The sequence below is a fragment of the Gavialis gangeticus genome, unplaced genomic scaffold (assembly GCF_001723915.1).
Source record: "Gavialis gangeticus isolate Ggan-Ray unplaced genomic scaffold, GavGan_comp1, whole genome shotgun sequence".
Taxonomy (NCBI): domain Eukaryota; kingdom Metazoa; phylum Chordata; order Crocodylia; family Gavialidae; genus Gavialis; species Gavialis gangeticus.
The window spans coordinates 279,266-300,731 of NW_017728991.1; the positions used below are offsets into that span (position 1 = coordinate 279,266).

General features: G+C 62.7%; 1 protein-coding gene across 2 annotated transcripts in view; it reads right to left on the reverse strand.

Moving 5' to 3' along the window:
- RBFOX3 (RNA binding protein, fox-1 homolog 3) overlaps positions 1–21,466 on the reverse strand; it is a 189,980-nt gene that overhangs the window by 122,076 nt on the left and 46,438 nt on the right. For both annotated transcript variants that reach the window (XM_019515494.1, XM_019515484.1), the window contains exon 2: positions 19,520–19,610. The gene's annotated coding sequence lies outside the window, so the exon portion shown is untranslated. The remainder of the gene's footprint in view (positions 1–19,519; positions 19,611–21,466) is intronic.

Consider the following 21,466-nt stretch of genomic DNA (forward strand, 5'->3'; position numbering starts at 1 on the left):
GAGGGCGCAGGACTTGGCGGGGGCGCCTGGGGGAGCAGGCAGCCTCATTAAAATAACGAGGCTGGAACGCATGAGAGCCAAGGGGGCCCTCGTTAAGCGCTGCCTGACTGTGCGCGAGATGCAACCGAGTGAGCCCAGAGAGCACCCACCCCAGCCTGCGACCATGCAAGCCCACACAGGCTGCCGACGCGGCCTGGCATGCGTCCGAGTATCCCGCGTGCCCCAGACCAGGCAGACGGCACGTGCCCAGCCCCGCGGGCGCAGGGAGGCATTTGGAGATCCCAGGCCCAGGAAGATTCCCCGGGGTTGGGGGCTCTCCTTGAATGTAGGAATAGGGGTGGGAGCAAACAGCCCCACATCACCTGCACGCCGCAGCAATGGTGCCTCACACGTGCCTGAAGACATGGGCCCACACGCTGTGCCCGCGCTGCTCTGGCTGGCACGGAGGGGCACCCCCGGGTGCCGAGGGGGCTCCACGCACCGCGCTGCTGCAGACATCCCCGTGGTGCCCACATCCCCCGGGGCACATCACCATCCCTGCAGCAGCTGCACACCAGACTGGGCTCAAGCTGTTCCCGGGGAGGAAGGGCACCTGCTCCCATCGCCCCATTTAGAAACCAGCAGCATCTTCACCAGAGCACCTGGACCCTACCCGTCCTTCCCAAGATGTGCTCTGCCCAAGGATGCTGCCTGTACAGCAGGGCATGGCATGCCAGGCCTCCTGCCTGCCCGGGGCTTCTGGCCTACCCCGGGGAACTCCCTCCGTGCCGTGCTGCCCCGTCAGCCCCCAGCTAGCTGCCTGCTTTCCCCAGCCGTCCCTTTGCAGCACACCCCTGGCCCCTTAACAGACAGCTGCCTACCTACCTCCTCGTGCGGCGCAGGCCCGGGCGTGCGCTGCCCGCCGCGCTCCCAGGAACACAAAGGGCCTGTTAAATAAATAACGCAGGGCAGGAAGGACGGCGGAGGGACAGGAGCACCCGCAGCCAGCACCTGCCTCAATCTCCTGTGCTCTAGGCAGCCGCTCCCCCTCCTAAGCCGTGCACCGAGTGCAGCTGCACCAGCTCGCCCCTTTTCACTGCCAAAAAGCGAAAGAGCACAGGGCCTGGCCAGGGGCTTGGGGGAGCCCCCGTCTGATGGCACCTCGGGCTTTGGCAATGCCCAAGGACAAGGCTTTCGGGCAGCTCTGGGGCATGTGCGAATAAGCCCATGCAAGGAGACGGCAGCAGAGCTCCAGGCGGCCGTGACCGCAGTGTCTTTGGCTCAGCTTTGCTCAAGTGGTCTCTGGAGACGATCAGCCTAGATGGGACCCGCTCCGAGACTGACCCCTGCACCAGCAAGGACGGTCCTCGCGCCACGGGCCCAGAGCTCGCCCACCGCTGAAGCAAACCTGGGAGCGGCCGGCGGCAGGTCGTGGCGCTTGGCAAGCACGTGGTCCCCGCCGCGAGGAGCCTGCAGTCCGCGCCGGCCGAGGGAGCAGGATGCAGCTGACGGCGGTGAAAGGAAGCAGGGGTAGAGCACGGACCAAATTGCACACTGTGTGTAAGGGGTCGGATGGGGCTGGGGGAAGCCTAGACCTCGCCCGGGGGGCGCCGCACCAGCCCCCGGGTGCACAGAAGGGCTGGGGCTGCCCCGAACGCCGGATCAGAGCTACTGCTGAGCCCTGCCCTCGCAGCTCCATCCTCCCCACCCGCCTCCGTCCTGCCACGATCTGCATTTCAGCGCTTGCGCCTCCCCCTGCAGAGCCGGGGGCTGACAAGGTGGAGACTCTGCCTGATGAAGCGTCCCTGGGCTGTGCGGCAGGAGCCCGGCGTGATACATCACGGGGATAAAGCCGAGGGAAGAGCAAGACAGGCAATTGGCAGAGGCCGGCTGTAAATCTCGGTTGTGATGGGGCCAGAGATGAGCTGGTTCGTTTAGGGGGGAGGGAAGAAGCCGATAACAAGAGCCACGCGGGCCGGATCCTGCCCCCTCGGCCGGCGCGGGGCCAGGCTGTCAGCGAGACAGAGTGGAAGCGCTCGAGCGCATCATTGATTTTTAATAAAAGCTGGTTACACTGGAAATCCAGCACTTAGCCTCGCGGCCTCCACCCCGCTTGCCCAGGCTTCCCTCGCCCCTACCCTGCAGCCACGCTCCCCCGGCCACGGCGCGTGCTCTCCGGGGCTGGCCGAGCTGCTTCCCAGCCTCGCGTTTCTGGACGAGACACAGATGGCTGTGGGCATCGGGGCCAGCCCCACTCTGCTCACAGACCCCAGGACCAGGCTGTCTGCAGGCCCCTGCAAGGCAGGCACATGGTCCTGCCCCCAATCTACATGCACGTGCTCCCTCTGCCCTCACCCACGCTGCTACCCCGTGGCACAAAGCCGGGGCCGAGCTGCAACGCCCCAGAAATCAGTGCTCCCTCCTGTGCCGCCTACCACGGTCTTGCAGCTGCAGTAATTAAGACCTCCCTTTGGACCAAACAGGGACACCTTCGCATGTCACCACGAAGACGTGGGAGCGAGGACATGGATCCGCCCCCCAGCTCAGCCACTGCCAAGAGATGGGAAACACCTTGCTGGTGATCCCTTGCTGCTAGAGCCACCCGCGTGCCCGACCAGGCCACTGGGCTGTGCAGACCCCGGGGCTGGGCTCTGCCAGTGATCTGCAGCAGGTTTTGCTCCTTGCTAAATACATGGTTGCACCGCGCTGGCACGTCCAGGGCTCTTGTCCACCAGGCACCCCCTGCACCTGCACAGGGGTGACACAAGCAGGGCTGGGATCAAAAGGCCCCTGCCCCCAGGGACACAGAGCCAGGTGGCATGTGCAACGTGACAGCTGTGTGCATTGCTGGGAGTGTGTCAGCCCTTCTCATGGTGCCCGATAAGGGTGTCCTGCTCATCACGAAGACGCACTGGGGGCTGGCGGGGCCCTACCATTGCACGCGAGCAGGTAGGGCCTGGGGGAGCTGGGGCACAGGGTCCCAAGTGCAGCATCAGAGGAGTAAGGGTCAGGATCCCTGCACGAGCGCCCGCGGCAGGGAGAAAAGGGGCTGCCCTGCTCCGGCGGAGGACAGCTGCGTGCGCCCGCGTGCCCGCTGCCTCCCCGCTGATGTGTCACAATGATGGAGTGCAGGATGCAGGCGCTGTAATGGTTTCATCAACTTAGCTACTTTTTATGAGAAATTTGTTCCGATCCCTTCACTCTCCCTGGCTGCTGTCACTTTAACAGATGCCAGGCCAGGAAGAATAATCACCCTGATAAGAAAACTTTGAACCAGAGCTAGTGACTTCCCGACGCCGTGGGGGAGGCTGCGGGGAAGCGGGCTCTGCGGAGCTGCTCCGGTCCTGCCACGGCACGACGGCTGCCGGACCCGGGCGCTCGGGAGTCCCGGTGCTAACTGCGAGGGCAAGAACAGCGCCTCACCCCCATCGTCTGGCCCCCCTGGTCCAGCTCTGGGCAGAGACTAAGCTCTGCCAAGGCAGCTCAGCCCTCCTCTGCAGGGAGGGAGTCTGGCCCTCGTGCCCCACAACCCTGCCCTGCAGCCCTGGGCCCCCATTGCAGCTCCCAGTACCCCACAACCCTGCCCTGCTGCCCCTTGCTCAAAGCCCTGGCAGGGCCCCTCAGCCTGGCCCTGCAGCGTGCCCACTCCCGAACCCCCACACCGTTGGCACACCGCGGCAATGCCCCCCAGCACCACCGCCCCTCTGCGTCTTACCCCCGCCGCTTTGCCAGTTGAACCCGAGCCCGGGACCAGAGCGATGGGAAACCAGGTTGTCCATTCAGGACACCCTACAAGGCTACATCTGAGAATTTGTCTTTCCAGCATTAAAGAGGGGTCGGAAGGATGCGGCTGAACTCACGACCCGTAGGACACCCTGCTCGTCCGGCCGCAGGGGAAATCCACCCTCACAACAAAACCCACACACACAAGGGCAGCCAGCGGAGGGGCACGAGGCAGGCGCTGGGCACCGAACGGCCTGGCAGCGGGGCAGGGGAGGCTGCGGGGAGCCGTTTGGAGCTGCCCATTTGCACAGAAGAGGAACGTCCTCCACTGGAACAAGCTCCCTGAAGGCAGCGGGATGCCTCCACAACAGTGCCGCGAGAGCCGACGAATTTGTGGGGCCCAGCTCTTCGGAGAGGTGGCCTGGGGAAGACAGAAGAGGACGACAGGAAAGAAATGGCAGACCTCGACTGGCATAGACCTTTCCAGGGGCAGGCCCTCCGAGGAGGGCAGTGGGTGGGAGTACGGGCATGGAGACGGGCGCAGGGGCATGCAGATACACGGTGCAGACTGTGTAATGGGTTTTTAGTGTGCTTTGATCTGCCAAGTGAGCCACAAAGGCCACTTGTCAGTGTTGGAGGTAAAGATCTAGATCCATCTGTCTAGATAGATCTCTATCTATAGATAGATAGATCTCTCTATATATAGATATATTTGTCTATCTCTGTCTATCTATATCTATATAGCTAGACAGACAGATATACATATAGATCTATATCTGTATCTGTCTATATATTTGTTGTTTTTTTTTTGCAAAAAACCCCCAAAAACCTGCTCCCATGAAACTCCATTGCAACTTGAGGGCCACCTGCTGAAGGGTCACCACTCAGCCCCCAAGCACCCCCACCGAGGCAGGGAGGTGCATGCACCGCAGCGTGCAGCAGCGCTTGCTCCGGGCAGCCTGGGCGCAAAGCAGCAGCAGATGCGGGGCGGCGCGTGCTGGGTGGACCAGGACAGCCCCGGCTCCAGGATGTTCACAAGGTCAAGCAGCTCTTCAGGCCTCTCCAAGGCAGAGACAGCCCCCACGCGGATTAGAGCCCCTTAGCTTTGCTGGCCGGCTCTCCCACAGACAAACAGGGGGTACAGCATGGCACTGGGCTCCCTCCACCCCTAGGACCCCTAAGCTGCCTGTGCCAGCCCCAGATGCAGCCCCCTCGAGAGCTGGGAGCCTCCCGGCAGCTGCAGGGGCACACGAGCTGCCAAATGCATCTGCACATCGCGGGGGTCAGCATAACGGGGGTCCCGGAGCAAACGCAGCCGTGGCTGGGGCCAGCAAAACCCGCACTGAGAAGGACTGAAGCCACGAGCCGGAGCGCCCCGTGTCCTGACAGCAGGCTGCTGCTCGCGGTTCCTCAGCAAGGGCAGCATATTCTCACTGCACAGCCAGCCTGCTTGTTAATCTGGCATTCGTTAGGCTAATCACAGCCACCTCCTTCCCCACTTCAGGGAGATGCTAGCACCGCAGAACAGCAGGCCTAGGATCCAGACGGGAAACTCCCTGCCCGGGGGCATGCCCAGCTCGCAGGGCAGGTACCAGGGAAATGCCGAGGGACGGAGGTAACGAGAACGGGGAAGCCAACAGGACAAGCCGCACACACCTGCCGCTGCGGCTCAGCTTCCCCGTGGGCAGCTCGTGCCAGAAGAGGCCGGGGGAGACGTGCCAGTCGGAGCATGCCAGCCCCCCTCGGAGAGCCAGGGCCGGCTGTCTGCCTTTCGGGCACGACCGCCCCGATGCTGGCTGCAGCACGCGGCTTCTCCTGGAGGCGGCAGCAGGATGGGGGTGTTTCTGCAAGGCCCCCGAGCCCAAAATTTCCAAAGAGGGGGAGGCCCTTTGGTGCAGGAAGTGTGTGTGGGGGGGGGGCAGGAGCAGCCCCAGCAAACACCGCTGCTCTCAAGCACCCGGTCCCGGGTGCCCAGGCACTGAGCGAAGCCGGTACAGACAACTGCTCGGAGAGTAGAGCCAGTCCTCCCGGCATCACCCTGTACCCCAGTGCGCTCATGCTCCTGCCCCCGCGAGGGTCATGCCACCCCGCTGCCAGCACCCTCCTCGCTTTGGATGGGATCGTAATGCAGGACGGTATCACAACAAGGGCTGGAAGGGGCCCCGGGAGTCACATCTAGCCCAGCCCCCTGCTCCAAGCAAGACCAGCCCCGACTACATCATCCCAGCCAGGGCTTCGTCTTAGCCAGGTCTTAAACACCTCCAGGGATGGAGACTCCACCACCCAGTGCTTCACCGCCCTCCACGTTAGAAAGCTTTTCCTAATATCCAGCCTCAACTTCCCTTGCTGCAGCTTGAGCCCATTGCTCCTTGTCCTGTCATCTGCCCCCACTGAGACCAGCCCAGCCCCATCCTCTTTGCAGCCCCCAGCAGGGAGGTGAAGGCTGCTAATACATCCCCCTCGGTCATCTCTTCTGCAGACTCAATCAGCCCAGGTCCCTCAGCTTCTCCTCACCAGTCCTGTCCCCCAGCCCCTCAAACATTTTCATTGCCCTCCACTGGACTCTCTCCAATGTGTCCACATCCTTCCTGCAGTGGGGGGCCCACAGCTGGACACAGGCCTCCAGATGTGGCCTCCCCAGGGCTGAATAAACGGGAAGAATCACTGCCCTCGATCCGCTGGCACCGCTCCTACCGATGCAGCCCAGGATGCCGGGAGCCTTCCTGGCACCGAGGGCACGCTGCTGGCTCCTGTCCAGCTTCTTGTCCCCTGTCCCCCCAGGTCCTTTCTGCGGAGCTGCTGCCCAGCCTGTCGCCCCCCGCCTGCACCGGTGCAGGGGATTGTTCCCACCTAAGCGCAGGACTTTGCACTTGTCCTTGTTGAACTTGATTTAGAGACTGTTATTTGCAGGAAATTCCATTTTAAACCCCAGGCAGTAAACGAGGGAGCTGGGAGGTTGGATGCCAATTCCCACAGCCCGGCACAGGCAGCCACCAGGCAAAGCGCTTTTCTCTTTGGACAAAGGCAGAGGTGCCCTTGTGTGCGACACGCACGGGGGCACCTCGGAGCCACCTGCCCCGGCCCCCAGCCCCGCCACCAGCGCAGCTCCCGCACGGCGAGAGCGATGCCGACGCTCCGCTCCCGAGAGCCCTCGGGCTTAGTTTAGCCTGCCGGTGGGAGGGCGGCAAGAGACAGCGCGGAGCTCGCTTTAAAAATAGATCAAACCCTCTGCCACGGAGCCATTTTATTAGAGCAGCAGAAGCTGCCTGGCTGGTGGCACCTGTGCGCGCACGCGGGGAAGTTTTCCTCCCCGCATTAGCAAAGCGAGCGAGGGGAAGAGCTAACGAGGCCAGCGCGGCTGCCATTTCCAGGAGACCTCCTCCCCCTCGCTCTGCGCGTTCAGAGCCCCGGGCTCACCGTGCCAGCCGGGGCGCGGGTCGCCGGCAGGCAGGAGCGCAGAGGCCGGGGCTGGGGGCTGATTTCCCGGCACACCTAGACCCCGTACACGCCACGCACCGCCCTGGAGCCGGGGCCCCGCACGGCCACCTGCCCCAGCACGCGGGCCTGGGGGCCGAGGAGCCAAAGCGGGAGTAACGCGCACGTTGTCAGGCAGTCCAAGGGACGCCGTGGGCTGCAGCAAACCCCACCGTATCTCACCCTGCCTCAAGGCCCAAACTGCTCAGCCTCGCCCCTGCCCCAGGAGCCCTGCGGGGCAGCCCGGCGAACGTCGTCCAGAGGAAGGAGCTGAGCCATGCCCTGGATGTGTCCAGCCAGCCTGGACACCCCTGGATTGCACCGTGCCAATGCTGAGTGTACCAAGCAAACCCCAGTCAGAGCTGAATCAAAATAAACTCGTGCCCTCTGCCTGAAACCTAGGCTCTCCCATCCCGTGAGCCACTGCCCTTGGCCCCTGCCACGCAGCTAGATGTCTCCAGCCAGGCGCAAGGCTATTGGCATAATGCCCCCAGCCCTCTTCCAGACCCCAGGCAGGCTTCGATGACGGGGCCCAGAGAGCCAGAGTGCGGGCAAGCAGCCCGGACGCCACGTGCACTGCACTGAGCACCGGTGCAGCAGGAAAAGCACCTCGGGACAGGTATGGAAACCATTCGGCCCCAAATCGATTCACCCCTGCATTTACTTCAGCCCCTGCAGCCTCTCCTCCTCCTCTCCCAGCAGGCTGCCTGGCCTCGATTTGCAAAGCCAGGCTTCAGCTAGGCCAGAGCTGCCAGAGCAATCAGTGCCAGGGGTCACCTTTCTGCAGGCCAGGCTCCTCTCACTCAGCTCCCACTGCCATGAATACCGGAGCGCGTATCGATTGGGGAGAGCTCTGCCGAAATTGGAGGCTCATCTCTGTCGAGATGGGGCGGGGGGCGCACGGCACTGTCTGACTGTTGAGTGGAAAAAGCAATTGATTGGTGTCCAGCGCCTCGGTGGGCTGCGTGGGGAAGGAGCGCGGAGAGGGAATTAGCAAGAGTGCCGGGAACGGGGCCTGAATCCCTGAGCAGGACGCGCTGCCAGGAAATTGCTGCTGCTCGCCTCCCCCTCACTCCCACCTCGCTGCCTCCGCGGGGGTGGCGGCATCGGCAGGGCTGTCGCGAGGAGGGGGCCGGCCTCCCTGCACCGTGCACCTCGCCGGCAGGAGCTGCCGAAGGCCTGGGCAGCAGGGCTGCCCCTTTGTCCCCTGCCCAGGCACCCCAGCAACCTCGGCAGGGAGCTGCCCATCTGCACGGGGTCCGAGGCTCTCGCGAGCATCCGCGTGGTTGCTCCAGGGTCCTTGGACAAGCCTGCTCTGCTGATAAGGGCCTGAGGTCTTGTGGGGACTTTGGATTTGCAGCAAGGCGCTCCTTGGGGCTGCTGGGGTCCAAGGAGCTGTCCAGACCCATTGCACAAAGATGAGCTCTCGGGCTCCAGTTCCCATGTCCACCCGGGTGCAGGTGTGTCAGCCCCTGCTAAACCCACCCCAAATCACCAAAAACCAAGGGCCACCGAGTTCAGCCCTGACAGTACATCAGGAGCCTGGAGCGAGCACCTCTCTGCTAGAAGCGCAGCGAGGGCCCTGGGTTCAACCTGCAAGAGCCCAGGGTAGAGGCTCACCCGCTCGGTGTCTGCCTTGCACATGGGGATGCTGCCACGAACAAATCCTGCTTTTCACACTGGAGGCTGGGGCTGTTCAAGCAAGTCCCGCCTGGAGGCAGGGGCTCGGGGAAGCAGCCGAGCAGCCCCAAGGTGCACTGGCAGAGCTACGCCCCGGGGCAGGACTGGCATGGAAAGAAGATGCGGTCTCAAAGCTGGAGGGAACCGCCAAAGTCCGATGGAGATGGAGACGGGTTAAACTGTCTGGACTTGCCTGCCCCTGGACACAATCCAAGGCTGGGATGGACGAGCCAGGGCAGGCCTGCTTTCTGCTGGGGTATCTTCTTCATGCAATGGGCTGATGCATTGAAAAGCAAGGCAGGGGGGAGAAAGGCACAGAAACATGCCTTGGTTCAACATTAGACAACTGGGGGGCTCAGGAGAGGAGGGAAGCACTGCAGGTACCTCGCCTGCTGTCACTTGATAGCATGCACACGCATGCCGGGCCACAGCCAAGAGGCACTGCTGGGGAATAAGCCGCGTGCTGGGAAATCCAGCCCGCGGCGCCTGGGGACAGCTCGCTCGCTCCGTCTCATCCATAAGAAGGTCTCCCTCACGGAAGTTGGAGCTGCATCGGAAAACTTCCACCCCCTGGCCCACGGTGCCAAGGAGACAAGATTATTTCCTCTCCTCTGAAGCAGCTTATGAAGCCGCTGGCAGGCTTCCAGACAGGCTTTTCAGAGAAATGTTAATGATGCCCAGAGAAGAGCTAATCGTGTGTCACGGAGGCAACTTCGTGCCAGTCTCAAAGCCCTGCAAGTTCAAAGTCCCAAGGCAGCGCGGCTCTTAGGAAAGCATCCATCTCTAGTGCCCAGGGCCAGGAGCGGCGCGCCCCTCTTGCTCCTGGCAGCGGTGGTTGCAGCCGTCAGGGACAGCCATCAGAGACCACGGACACGCTTTGTTCCTAAGTCCCTTGGGGCTGTGCAGACTGCAGCCAAGACAATACGGCCCCTGCTGGGCGACTTCCCTGACCACAGCAGCCTTGCAGCCATGCAGTCACAGCCCCCACTTCTCTGGGATTTCATCTCCGGTACTGCAGGAAGCTATTGCCCTGCACGAACCCACGGGCTGGGGTCCAGGACGAGACCAAACTACCTGGTCCATGTCCAGCTGTGGGTTTACTGGAGAGGGTAAGACCCCGCAATGCGCAATCGTGCAATCATACACAACCGTCCATGCCTCCATCCCTCGCCCTGGTGGTTAACAACTTCCTTTGGCCTGAAGCAGGGCGGTTAATCACCTTTGTATTTCAGTCAAGCCATCACCCATACAACTAGTTCTGCCTTTGAAAAATCCCATTAAGTTCTTCGCCTCTAGAGTCTGCTGCGGGAGCAAGTTCTGCAGGCTAATTATGTGCTGGAGCAGGACGAAGATAAGCAGAGCAGTGGGGGAGCAAGTTGGGTGACCTCCACGCCTGGTTGTAACGCGCACGTAGCCAGGGTCTGGAAGCCTACACACAGCGCAGGAGGGCTGGGGCCGTGCAGGGAGGATAAAAGACAGGCAACAGCCAGCTAGTGAATGGAGGCTGCCTAACCTGGCAAGGGACCGGCCAAGGTCAGGCTGGGGAGAACCGACTGGAAAGTTCACATGTCGATGCCAGGAGCCTGGGCAACAGGCAGGAGGAGCGGGAACACCTGGCATAGGACATGGCCCTGAGCACAGCACGAATAGCACAACCGCGGTGGAGCGCAGGCACGGCTCAGAGCACAGATGCAAGGGAAAGTGCCGTGTGGTCCCCAGCGAGAGACGAGGGACCCGGAGGCAACAGCGCCTGGCGAGGAGGGCAGCGGGGGTAGCACGAGGGGCCTGCTGGAGTCCCCAGTGGTACTATTACAGGACAGGAAACTAGCTTCTCCTATTCGGGGAGCACAAACGGCACCACAGGGTCCAGTTATGCAGGATGTGAAAGCTGACAGACTCCCCCAGCTAAGTCACCGAGCCCGGGAGAGGTGAGGCTATTTTAGTCTTCAGTTTGGTAGGTAGCAAGGACATTGCACAAGACCTGGCTGCAGAAAACAACCTTGGGAAGGAATGGCGGCAGGCTGATGTGCTTTAACGTCATTGAAAAGCTGGGCAAAGCCAGATCTGTAACAGGCCTGTGACGCCAGGCAAGGCTTGAGGAATTGAGTACATTCGTTAGCGAAGGCAACTGGAGCTCAAGGTCTCAAATGGGTAGGAGGCTGGGAACTGCTGCCAATCAAAGATGCAAAAAGCCATTTGGCGCCAACATCCCGTGCAAAGGGAAGCCTGTGCAGGGCCGGGCTCCAGAACCACCCGGGGGGAAACCACCTGGGAAAGGGGATCAGGAATCGGCCGGCGAGCACTGGGAGACAGGGCTGATCAGCAGAGCAGCCTGTGCCTCAGGAGACACAGCGCGAGGACAACGTGAGAACCGCCAAAGGTCACGCGGCGTTAGACTTTGTTTTAATATCCTTTGCAAATAGTAAAAGGCTCTTTATCCACACAAACAGAAAGATAAGGGGAAAGAAGTGGAGCTGCTCTACAGCAAGGACGAGCCAGAGATGAAAGATAAGCGAGGCATGGCCCCAAAACTAAATGAATGCATTGCTTCAGCTCTCAATAACGATGATGCTGAACATCAGGGAGGGGGAGGAAGGATGGCTAATGGGAATCAAGTTATGGAAATGGAAATTACCACAGCTGAGCTGGGAGCACAACTCCAAAGGAGCTCAAGGCGCGCGAGCAGGGAGAAGCAGAAAATCTCCTTCCCAGAACGAGCCGGCACACAAAATCCAGGGCCCGGGGGGGACGCCGGTACATCTATCGAGCCAGGAGGTGATGCCATGGAAGTGAAAAACAGCAAGTGCAAATCAGGGCAGCCCATTAGCCAGACCTCAATAACATGCAAGGCTGTAAAACAAGGATGGAGGGTGAAGGAAAATAGCAGCAAGGCTGGAGGGCGGTGGAAAATAGCACGCAAGACATTAAAACAAGGCTGGAGAATGGAGGAAAATGAGACCCAGCGCAAGGCAAGCTTGCCAAAGGTGTGCTGCCCAACACCTCGGTGCCCCATGATGCGAACAAGGGGAACGCAGGGTATGGCACAGCACGGGGCATGGGCAGGACTGCTCCCGGGAGCAGCAGGGACGTGCCCGACAAGGGCCTGCTCCATGCAGCCTGGCGGAGCGGAGGCCGAGAGGAGACGGCCCACTATAAATACGTTGGGAAAGAGAAGAGCTGTTGATGCTAAAGGCGGATGCTGGCACGGGAACAACTGGGTACAAACTGGCCATGAATTCACGTAGGCTGGAAGTGAGACGGCTTCTGCCGCAGGGTTGTGAGGCTCTCAACAGCCTCCTGGCAGGAGGAGGGGAAGCAAGGAGCCCGGGGAGCTGCGAGATGGCTCTGAATCGGCACAACACGGCAGAGGACCAGGCACGCTGGCTCCAGAGGGTCCTTCCAGCCTCTCGGCCCCAACACGCAGCGCTCCAGGGCGGGTCTATCAGGAGAGGTGCAAGGCAGCCGCCCTGTGCGAGCCCCCGGGAGAAGACGGGGGGAAGGGGAAGGGGTGGAGGGCGTCGCATCCACCCATCGCGCTCTCCCCGTCTCCCCGTGCGTGTGAAGGCGATGCACCTAGCCCCGCGGCCTGACCCCACAAGCTGGCGCTCAGACTGCTCTTTGCTAGCCCCGCGCAGGAAACGGAGCCGCTAGTCAGACAGAAAGCCGCCATCCCATAATAAACAGCGTGGGCTATTTATAAACCTGAAAACATCTTTATTATTATTCTTCTCCCCCAGAAAAATCTTGCACAATGCTGTTAAATACACCCCACCAAGGACTCGCAGGTCTGCCGCGCTGGTATCGCTTCCTCAGGCAGTGCCCAGTGGAACAGATGGCAGTGTGGGCGTCAGGTACCGGCCTCCTGGCAATCTGAACATCTGTTACCGTTAGAAAATGCTAATTGCCATCAATCAGGACGGCACCTACCCACATTTACATGCAAGCACAAAAAATTACGTCTAAATTTCCCTGAGTGCAACACACGCTGCATGTTAAGTAACTGGAGCTGCTCAGGCACCGCGAGCCGGCCCAGGGCGAGCGCTGCGATCCCTGCCTAGCCAGCCCGGCGCAACGGAGGGGGCCGAAGTGCTGGGAAGTGGCAGCGGCCCCCGACCTCTTACCCTCACCTCATTTGCAAAAATAAGCCACAGGCTTTACAATTGCTTCCCCGGGCCCTGGGCTAAATCCAGTGCTCGGCTACACGTGCCACCATGCTGCAGCTTCGCCTCTCCCCACAACGTCCTCAGGATGCTCGCGGGGCCCGCTGCCAGCTGAGGACTGGGCAACGCTCCCCTGGCAGCCTGGTACTCGAGCCTGGACCCTTCCCTGCTCCCGTTCGTGGGCAGTCGGGTTTTCCAACGCCGCCCACGTGCAACTCGTCCCCTAGCACGACGCCGCGCCTGCTCCATTTTGGAGCGCAGGACCCGGGATGGCGGGTGGCCTCATCCTGCGCACTGCAGAGCTGCACTCCGCTCGCAACGCCCCTGTGCCAACCTGTCACATCCCTCAGTGCCAACCTGTTGCAAGCCCTGCCACAGCGCCGTGCACCCGCTGATCCTCTGCCCTCCTGCCCAGCAGCCCTTCTGGTCCCAGTGGATCCGAGGGTCTCCTCAGCACGACCACAGCCAGCACGCTAAAAGCCTTGGGCATTGCAGTCACGGGCTTGTCTCCACCCTGGCTAATGCTCCCTCTGCCTGAAGAAGGGTGTTTGTACCCAAAACCTTGCAAAGAAGAATTTTTCCAGCTGTTTTGAGTTGGTTTAATAAAAGATGCTAGATTTACCCAAAGACCCTTGTCTGCCCATGTCTGGATACAACCTACCCCCTGGATAACTGTGGCATTTATTTTATGGGAACGGGGGGCTCCGAGCAGGGGCTGGACCCCCGCGGATGGCCACGGCCATCGGGCAGCTCTCATTTGGAGCAGAGCAGAGGTCTGCAGAGGACGCCGGCACTCGAGACAGGAGCGAGGCGCCAGAACAGACGTCCTGAGCCGCTGGAATCGGTGCCGCTGGCCATTGGTAATTGCAGGCGAGACAAACCCATGTGCGGCAGGGCGAAGGCCGGGGGGCAGACTCCATGGGACTGCTCTAAGCCATGCATTTGTGCAGGGTCACAAGCCTGAGGGGCGCAGGTTAATTTAATGCACTGCGTCTTGGCAAACAGCTCCCTGGTGGTATCTGAGCGTGCAGACCCCCTGGGCCCCCACATACCCCCCAGTCACCGGAAATCAGCTTGTCAACCCAGCGCCTGGTGACAGAAAGCCTGCCGTCCCCAAGGCCTATAGTGGTGCGGCAGAGAAAGAGGCAGGGAGAGGAGAGCATCCGCCCCGGCAGCTGGCGTGCTGCAAGATCGTGGTAAGTGCGCCGGGTGGTAACGGGTTTGTGGGTGCAGCCAGCCCAACCCTGGGGGGCCAGGTTATACCCTGCAACTCGCAGCTTCCTCCACCCACGGCTGCCAGCCTGTGCCTTTCCTCACAGCACCTGGACCCCCCAGGTGATGCGCCTGCAAGAGAAACGGGCCCCAGCACCTGGGCTGCGAAGGGCCAGGGCGAGACAGGGCACCCAGCAGGGCAGCATGTGGGCCAGGGACCAGGGGGAGTGGCTGTCGCCCACCACATGCCAAGTGCTCACCCCATTGGAGCCGGCTTCCCCGGCGCCCCATGCAGGCAAGCTGGAGCTGCAGGGCAGCCGTTCCCTGCTCTGCACGGCAGCTGGCCTGGTGCCAGCTCCCAAAGTCTTGCCCGTGCAGCTGGGCACCAAGCGCTTCCCATCTCCTTGTGGGGCAGGCTGCGGGGCCAGGGCACACACAGGACCCGGGTCTGCAGGGCCCAGCTGGGATGTCTGAATCCAACATCCCCCCCGGAGACTGCAGAGATGCTACGACCGAGGGTCTCTCGCCTGGGCCAGGAGAGCTCTGTGCACCTGGGTCGCAGCGACGCCGCTCCAGCCAGCCCCTATTCATTCCCTACCCCTGCTCCCATTGCAAACCTCCCTCCCCATTGCCTGGGGGCTCCCTGCCGTGCCACCCTGCAAAGTCCACCACACCAAGGAAGCCAGGTTGCCCGCCACAGTGGCCAGCCACAGGAGAGGTGGCAGCCGCATCTCCCAGGAAAGCTCTGGCTGGGGAAGCAGGGGCACCGCGCTCAGGACACGTCGAAGGAAAACCCACGCACACATGCACGGTCTGGCCGGCTCTGGAGAGCTGGGACTGGGGACGGGGGGGGGGAGGCCATCGCAATATCTGCTGGCATGTCCTCATCGCCATCACGTAACGGCTCCTTCCCCGGGTTCGCCTCGCTCCCCTCCTCGGCGCTGGCATCCCAAGCATCTCCCGCAGGCAGGAGCAGGTTGCAACACCGCTGCTCGCTTCCTGCGGCTCCAACCATTACTCAGCAGCTGAGGGATTCGCTCCGTGCGACAAGGTCACTCAAAAACACCATCTGTCCATGCACCGCCCGCCTCACCCCAGAGAGCGCGGGAGAGAAACGAGTCCAACGCGCCAAAGGCCGCCCCCTCCTCCCCCAGCCCTCGGTCCGCTTCTGGGCCAGAGGCAGCAGGTGGACCTTGCACGGCGACGGCCGAAGCGTCCATATGGGAGAGCCGCTCCACCCCTGCGGTTCCCTGCGGCCCCGCGGAGCCCGGCAATCGTGCTCTGGTGTCAGCCCGCATGCTGCACCGGGGGGGGTGTCAGATTTCCAGGAGCGATGGAGGGGGCAGGTCTCGCCCGAGACGCACGAGCTGGAATCTGCCACCGCTCTACTCACCCGCACCCACCCCACCACGTCCACAGACGGCCAGTGGAGGGGACAGAAAACCTCCCGAAAGACCTTCTCCTGCCCCATACGCTGAGCAGAGCCCCGGGAGCCGGGACAAGCTCGAGCCAGTCAGACAGCTGCAGGCCCCCCCGTACGAGGAGCAGACCCTTTGCTCACCGATGCCCCTCCTTGAGATCTTGCCAGGAGCCTCACATGCTGCCACGGCTAAAATAGACCCACATAGGCCAAATGCTAGAGCCAGCCCAGTCCTGTGCATACTGCACGTGGCACCCACCCTGCAAGACCCTGCCCCGGGGGCAAAGGGCGCTTCACAGAAGCCAGCACCGTCTCAGCAGGCCCACGCCGAGCCTGGCTGGAAATGGGGACCTGTCAATCTGATGGGGACGTCCAAGGCAGGCAGACGTGACAGTAGCCACGTCATTACCTTACCTGGTGGCCACGTGCACTGGCCACCCCGGCCTAATGGCCCACCTGGGTGCAGGTGACTGTCCCTTGTTCTGCGAGTCGCCTGCACCATGACAGCTGTGAAGCCAATCGCGGTCCCCTGGATTGCCTTTTGGCCGTGCCAGGGACATAGCCCCCCAGGCAGGGTGCCCCGACCCCAGCTGCCCCCCACAGCCACATGCTCCCAGCTTAAACAAGCACCTTTCCCAGCTAGGTCATTTCAGGCATTGCTTTGATGCGAGTCTGTTGTGTACGGCGGGAGCTCGGATGATGGCTGCAGCAGCAACGCGGCCAGCAAACAAGCCCTGGACTCGTGCTGCTTTGCAGAATTATTAAGGGGAGATTTTTCCCCAAGTCCCTAACCAGATTTAGGAGTCTGCATCCTGCTCGGAGCCAGCGAGACTGGAGGCTGCTTGGCAACGGTGGCCCTCGCGTCCAAAGTGGCGTGGCACAGCTCGGATGCCACGGCGGCGAGGCCCCAGAGCAGCGCCCGCTCTTGGCTGCCAACCGTGAGGTCCAGCAACGCTGACATGCTTTCCAGCCCAGATCCCCCTGTCATGCAGGGAGGAAGGATGCAGAGTGAGTTCATAGCTGGGGGGACAAGCCCCGCATCCGCCCCACTGGCAATGCCGCACTGGGACTCCTCACTCGGTGTCTGACATGGGTACCTGCTCCTCCGAATGCTCCCAGCTCGGGTGTCCCCCCTCTCCCACCGCCATCCTGCTGCGCTGGGAGATTGTCTCCATATGGGAGCAGCCAGCAGAGCTGCCAGCTCCCAGCTCCAGCGCTTAGCGCTGCATCTGGAAACTCTTCTCACCCTTAATTGTTCTTAATGCTTTAACACACGGAGTGACTAATAAGACACTAATTGGCCGGCTTTAGCAGGGAGCGACAGTGCAGGGAGCATGGATGGCAGCGCCCTCGGGGCCCTTTCCCAGCCAGGGACCTGCCGCAGTGCTGCCAGGGTCATAAATCACCAACAGAAAAAAAAAAAAACATTTTTCATCTGCCCCTTTGCAAAGAGGCACCTGGAAGGTCCCCCTCGGCCTCCTGCACCCGACGGAGGCTGGAGCACACGAGGCCGCAGCTCCATCCAACAAGCTCCATCCCTCCAGGAGAGCCGAGCCCCTTTGGGGAGACACTTGCCCGCTAGGCCGGCCAGCTGGCACTGCAGCACCCAGCGAGGTTGCAGGACAGCCTGCGATGCCACGAGGACACAAACAACCAGCTTCAGGTGCTACCTGTCTCCGGCTGCTCTGGAGCAGGTTTGTGCAATGCATTGGGAGCTCCCCCACCTCGGGCCCCGCTGTCCGAGCACGGCCCCCTGCTCCCCCTCCCAGCACTGGCACGGCTGCGTGACCAGCTTCTCCCCCCACGGCGACGGGTTGCAGCGTACCATCTCTCCCACGGAGCAGCCGTGAGGAGACAAGTGATGGATGGGGACACGGACGGGGATGATTTATGGGCAGCAGCTTGCGGTGGCTGGGGAACGGGGGAAGGGAAACGCGTCGCAAGCAAGTGGCTTTCACGACTGGGCCGTGACGCAGGCACCTGGGGCCAGGCAGACCCACCAGAGGCCCCGGGGCAGCGGGATGCAGACCCCAGCTTTGCTGAGCGGTGCCAGAAGTCGAGTCCGCCCCCAGCCACGAACCTGCCTTTCAAATACAACCTGACGGGCTTCCAAGGAGGGATCAGGGGGTGGGATAGTCCCCCGGATGCTCATTCCAGGATGATCCGCCTCGGCAGCCACGCATGCCTTCTCCCCCTCCATCCCCGGCGACGGAGCCGCGCAGCCTTTCATGTCTGCGCAGATCCAGCACTCCCACTCGCTGGAACTAAACCGTGGCTGATCTCCAAGCCTGCCTTTAAGATGCGCTTTCTTCCCCAGGAGGGCTCAGCTGGATTGAAGGACGACAGGCAGCGTATTCCCAGAAGCAAAGTGACACTGCGCTCCCCGCTCCGTCCCACGCCCCCAGCACCCATGCGACCCGTCCTCATGCAAAGTGCTGGACGCCGGGGTTGCAATGCAAAGTGCTCTGGCTGGGCAGCAGTGGGACGGCCCTGCAGCCTGGGGGCTTCTAGCACCATCAGACCAATGCCGCACAGCGGGAGCCAGGGCTTGCACGGAGGCCAGATCTGCCCGGGCCTGGAGAGCGAGCACGAGGTCAGTGCAAACCTGCGCAGACATGACCGAGGGTCCCAAAGGGGCTCAGCGCACAGTGGACACGATCCCCCGCTGCTGCTTGGCCCCGGTGAGGGTGAGGGGGGCCACAGGGAGCAGGAGAGGTAGTGGTGGCCCGTGCACATGGGGGAAGCTCCAGGGCAGCCCCAGGTCAATGGGGCCAAGAGGACTCCGGCCCTGCCTGTGCTTGGGATGAAGGGGACCCGCTCCATTTGGGCAACAGCAATGACACCAGCCAAACCCAGGCAGGTCCCCTCCCTCTGGATCTCGGGCGCTGGCTCCTTGGCTTACCGCGCCAGAGCACGCACACGGGCTCCGCGGCGGAGGAGGAGAAGCCCCACAGCGTCAGCACCTGGCTTCTCGTCCCCTGCGCGTGGCGGCAGGTGAGTCCACAGCCCAGGCGGGGCAGGGTCCCCCCACCTCCACGCCAGCCAGCTGCCTCTGCAAGGGAAGGGCGGTCCCGGCTGCGTGGACAAGCCGGCCTGGGGCAGCAAACACCTGCCCACCCCCTCTTCTCCCTGCAGCTGCCACCGGCTCTGCTCCCCCAGGCGGTTAAAACCCAGCTGAGGGTCATCTCGTTACAACCCTGCCAACCGCTCAGCTCCAGTGTCTGTTCCACATCCAGCTGTTTCCAGCTGATATAATGGGAATGGGGGAAAAGCTGCCCACTCCCCCAAAAGGAGCCTTCCTGGGGCCTGCCTGGTGTAACCAGATGGTTGTAAATTGACGGTGTAACGCGTGTGCCCTGGACAGCCCCAGTGACGGTCACACTTCTCTCCAGGGCACTGAAGGGGGGAGCAGCACTCAGATGCATGCACCCGTGGGCAACAGGAGGAGGAAGGGAGGCTGGCCTGGGCAGACCAGACACAGCCCCGGGTGGGCATGGGAAGGTCATGGGCAAAGGCACTGGCATGTGATGGGGCAGGGCGAGTACATGCACCGGACATGGGCACTCCCCCCGCTGGACTTGCCATGAGCGCAGTGCTGGCAGAGGCTTCGTGGCCTGAAAATGCTCCACGACGTGGGCTGGATCTGTAGCAGAAGTGCCCACTAGCCGTGTCCTCACATCCCGCTGTCCCCAGGGCCTCCGCACCCAGCACCTGGGCCTAAAGGCTCCCGCTGTCCCTAGCCACTTGCACACATGTGTGCACACACTTATCCACCCTGCGTGGCAAAGCTGGGCGGGATGGTCTCGGGAGCACAGCACGTGTCACCCCATCACCAGGGCAGGCAGAGCAGCCGCGGGGGAGTCAGTCCTACCTGGGGATCCCAAAGGAGGCACCGCTTCCACGTTCACCGGCTTCGCCAAGCCTCGGCAGAGCTGTCAGCGGCTCAGCGGCAGCTTCTCACCCTGGAAGAGAGGCAGAAAGGACCGGTCAGAGCCCAGGTGCCGGCTGGGGGAGAGGGCGAGCCGGCGGCAGGAGGGCTCGGCGTTGTGACGTCTCTGTGCAAGGGCCTGTCTGCGCTTCACAGACACGGGGAGGCCGGCGACACCAGACCGAAACCCACGGGCCTCTCCCAGCGCCAGCAATGCGCGGCCCCCCGTTGCAAATGGGGCAGCCAGAGAGAGACGCTGCCCTGCCACCGGGGACATGGGGGAGCCCAGTGCAGCCTCCCCCCAGCCCAGGCCAGTGACCCCAGTAGGAGGCTTGCAGCGGGCACTTCATTCAAAGCCGTGCCCCATGGCATTGTGGACGTGGCATCCCAAAGTAACCCCCCGGCTCGGGGAGGGAAGGCAGGGCCCTGCGACTCGGGTGCCGTTCCGGAGATGCTCTGAGATCAGAAAAGACCAGGTGTCTCTCAGCGTACCCCGCTCCCCCTCGGGCGGGCAGCCCGGGCCCGCGTCCTGCCTGGCGGGTCCGGTTTGCTCCCTGCGCCCCGGGCTGAACGGCAGATAATTTACCCGCTTGTCCCCTGTTGTAATGGGACTTTTTCCCTTACTCCGCACTCGGAAGACCATCAATCATGGGGCTGAATGGGAGACATCCACCCAGCGACCTCAGCCGTGCGGCTCCCCGCCCCTCCTGCCCGTGAATTATGGAGACCGCATCGCTCGGTGGGACAGGCGCCGCGCTCGGCTCCGGGTGGCGAGCAGAGATTTATCCCCTCAGTGGAGCAGGGGGCAGAGGCCGGAAGATAAGTCACAGCGAAGCTGCAGGAGCCTCTCTCAAGGTCCTCCAAGGTTGGCTCATTAAAACGCGAGGAGAGGAGGGAAAAAATGCCCGCAGTGGCGCAGCTCACGAATCGCCCGCCCGCTGCCGAACCAATCGAAAACAGCAGCGCGGCAGGGAGGGGGCCCGGTCTGGACAGCTCCCCGTGCCCCCATCTCGGCGGCACCCAGAAGAAGCCAGCTGGCATCATGGCAGGCTGGGCAAGAAGGCCGGTCCCCAGCACAACGGTGCCTCTGGGACGGCAAATTAGACTGGCGGCATCCCCCACCTTGCCGCCTCGGACATGGCTGTGCCCCATGCCACGTCCTCCCCTCCAGTCCCCCTGGAAAAGGGGGGCATCAGCCCCCGGGGCATTGCCTCTGCGCAGCCCGTCCCGGGCAGCAGTGCCAGCGCCGGGCCGGGGCTGGCAGGATGCTCTGGCCTGGACGCAGGCCCCTTCCGGAGGCTGGCGGGGGGCCGGAGGAGAGCATGTGGCCTGCCCGGTGCACTCGGATTCCCCGGTTCAGTAATTAAGCCTCTGACTGGGAGCCCGAGGGGCTCGGTAATTAAAGTAACCTCAGGACACGCAGCTTCCATATGGCCAGAGTGAGGTCACGGAGCCCACGCCAGCCCAGCCCCTCTCCCTGCCAGGCAGCTCGCCCTCCGCTGCGACCCTGCCTCCAGCCTTCGGCGTGCCCGGCGCCTCAGGCAGCCCTCCGCTTGGCTGGGGCACGTGCACGGGCACCGCGGCCCGGTGCTCAGGGTCCTTTGCTACTCAGCACTTGCACCAGCTGCAGCCCAGCAAGCGCGCAGGGACGCGAGCAGCACCGAGGGAGCGCTGTACCCCAGGCACGGCGCGGGGGGAGCATTACACCAGTCCCACGAGCCCCAGGAGTGCGGGGGCAGCAGCATGCATGCTCCAGGGCCCACGGGCTCACCAGAGCTCCCCTTCATGTCCACGCCGGCGGCAGGCAGCTCTCAATGAGCACGCACAGGGTGGAGCGTTCCTCACAGCCTCTCCTCCGGCCCCTCGGATCGAAGCCAGCACCGATGGCAG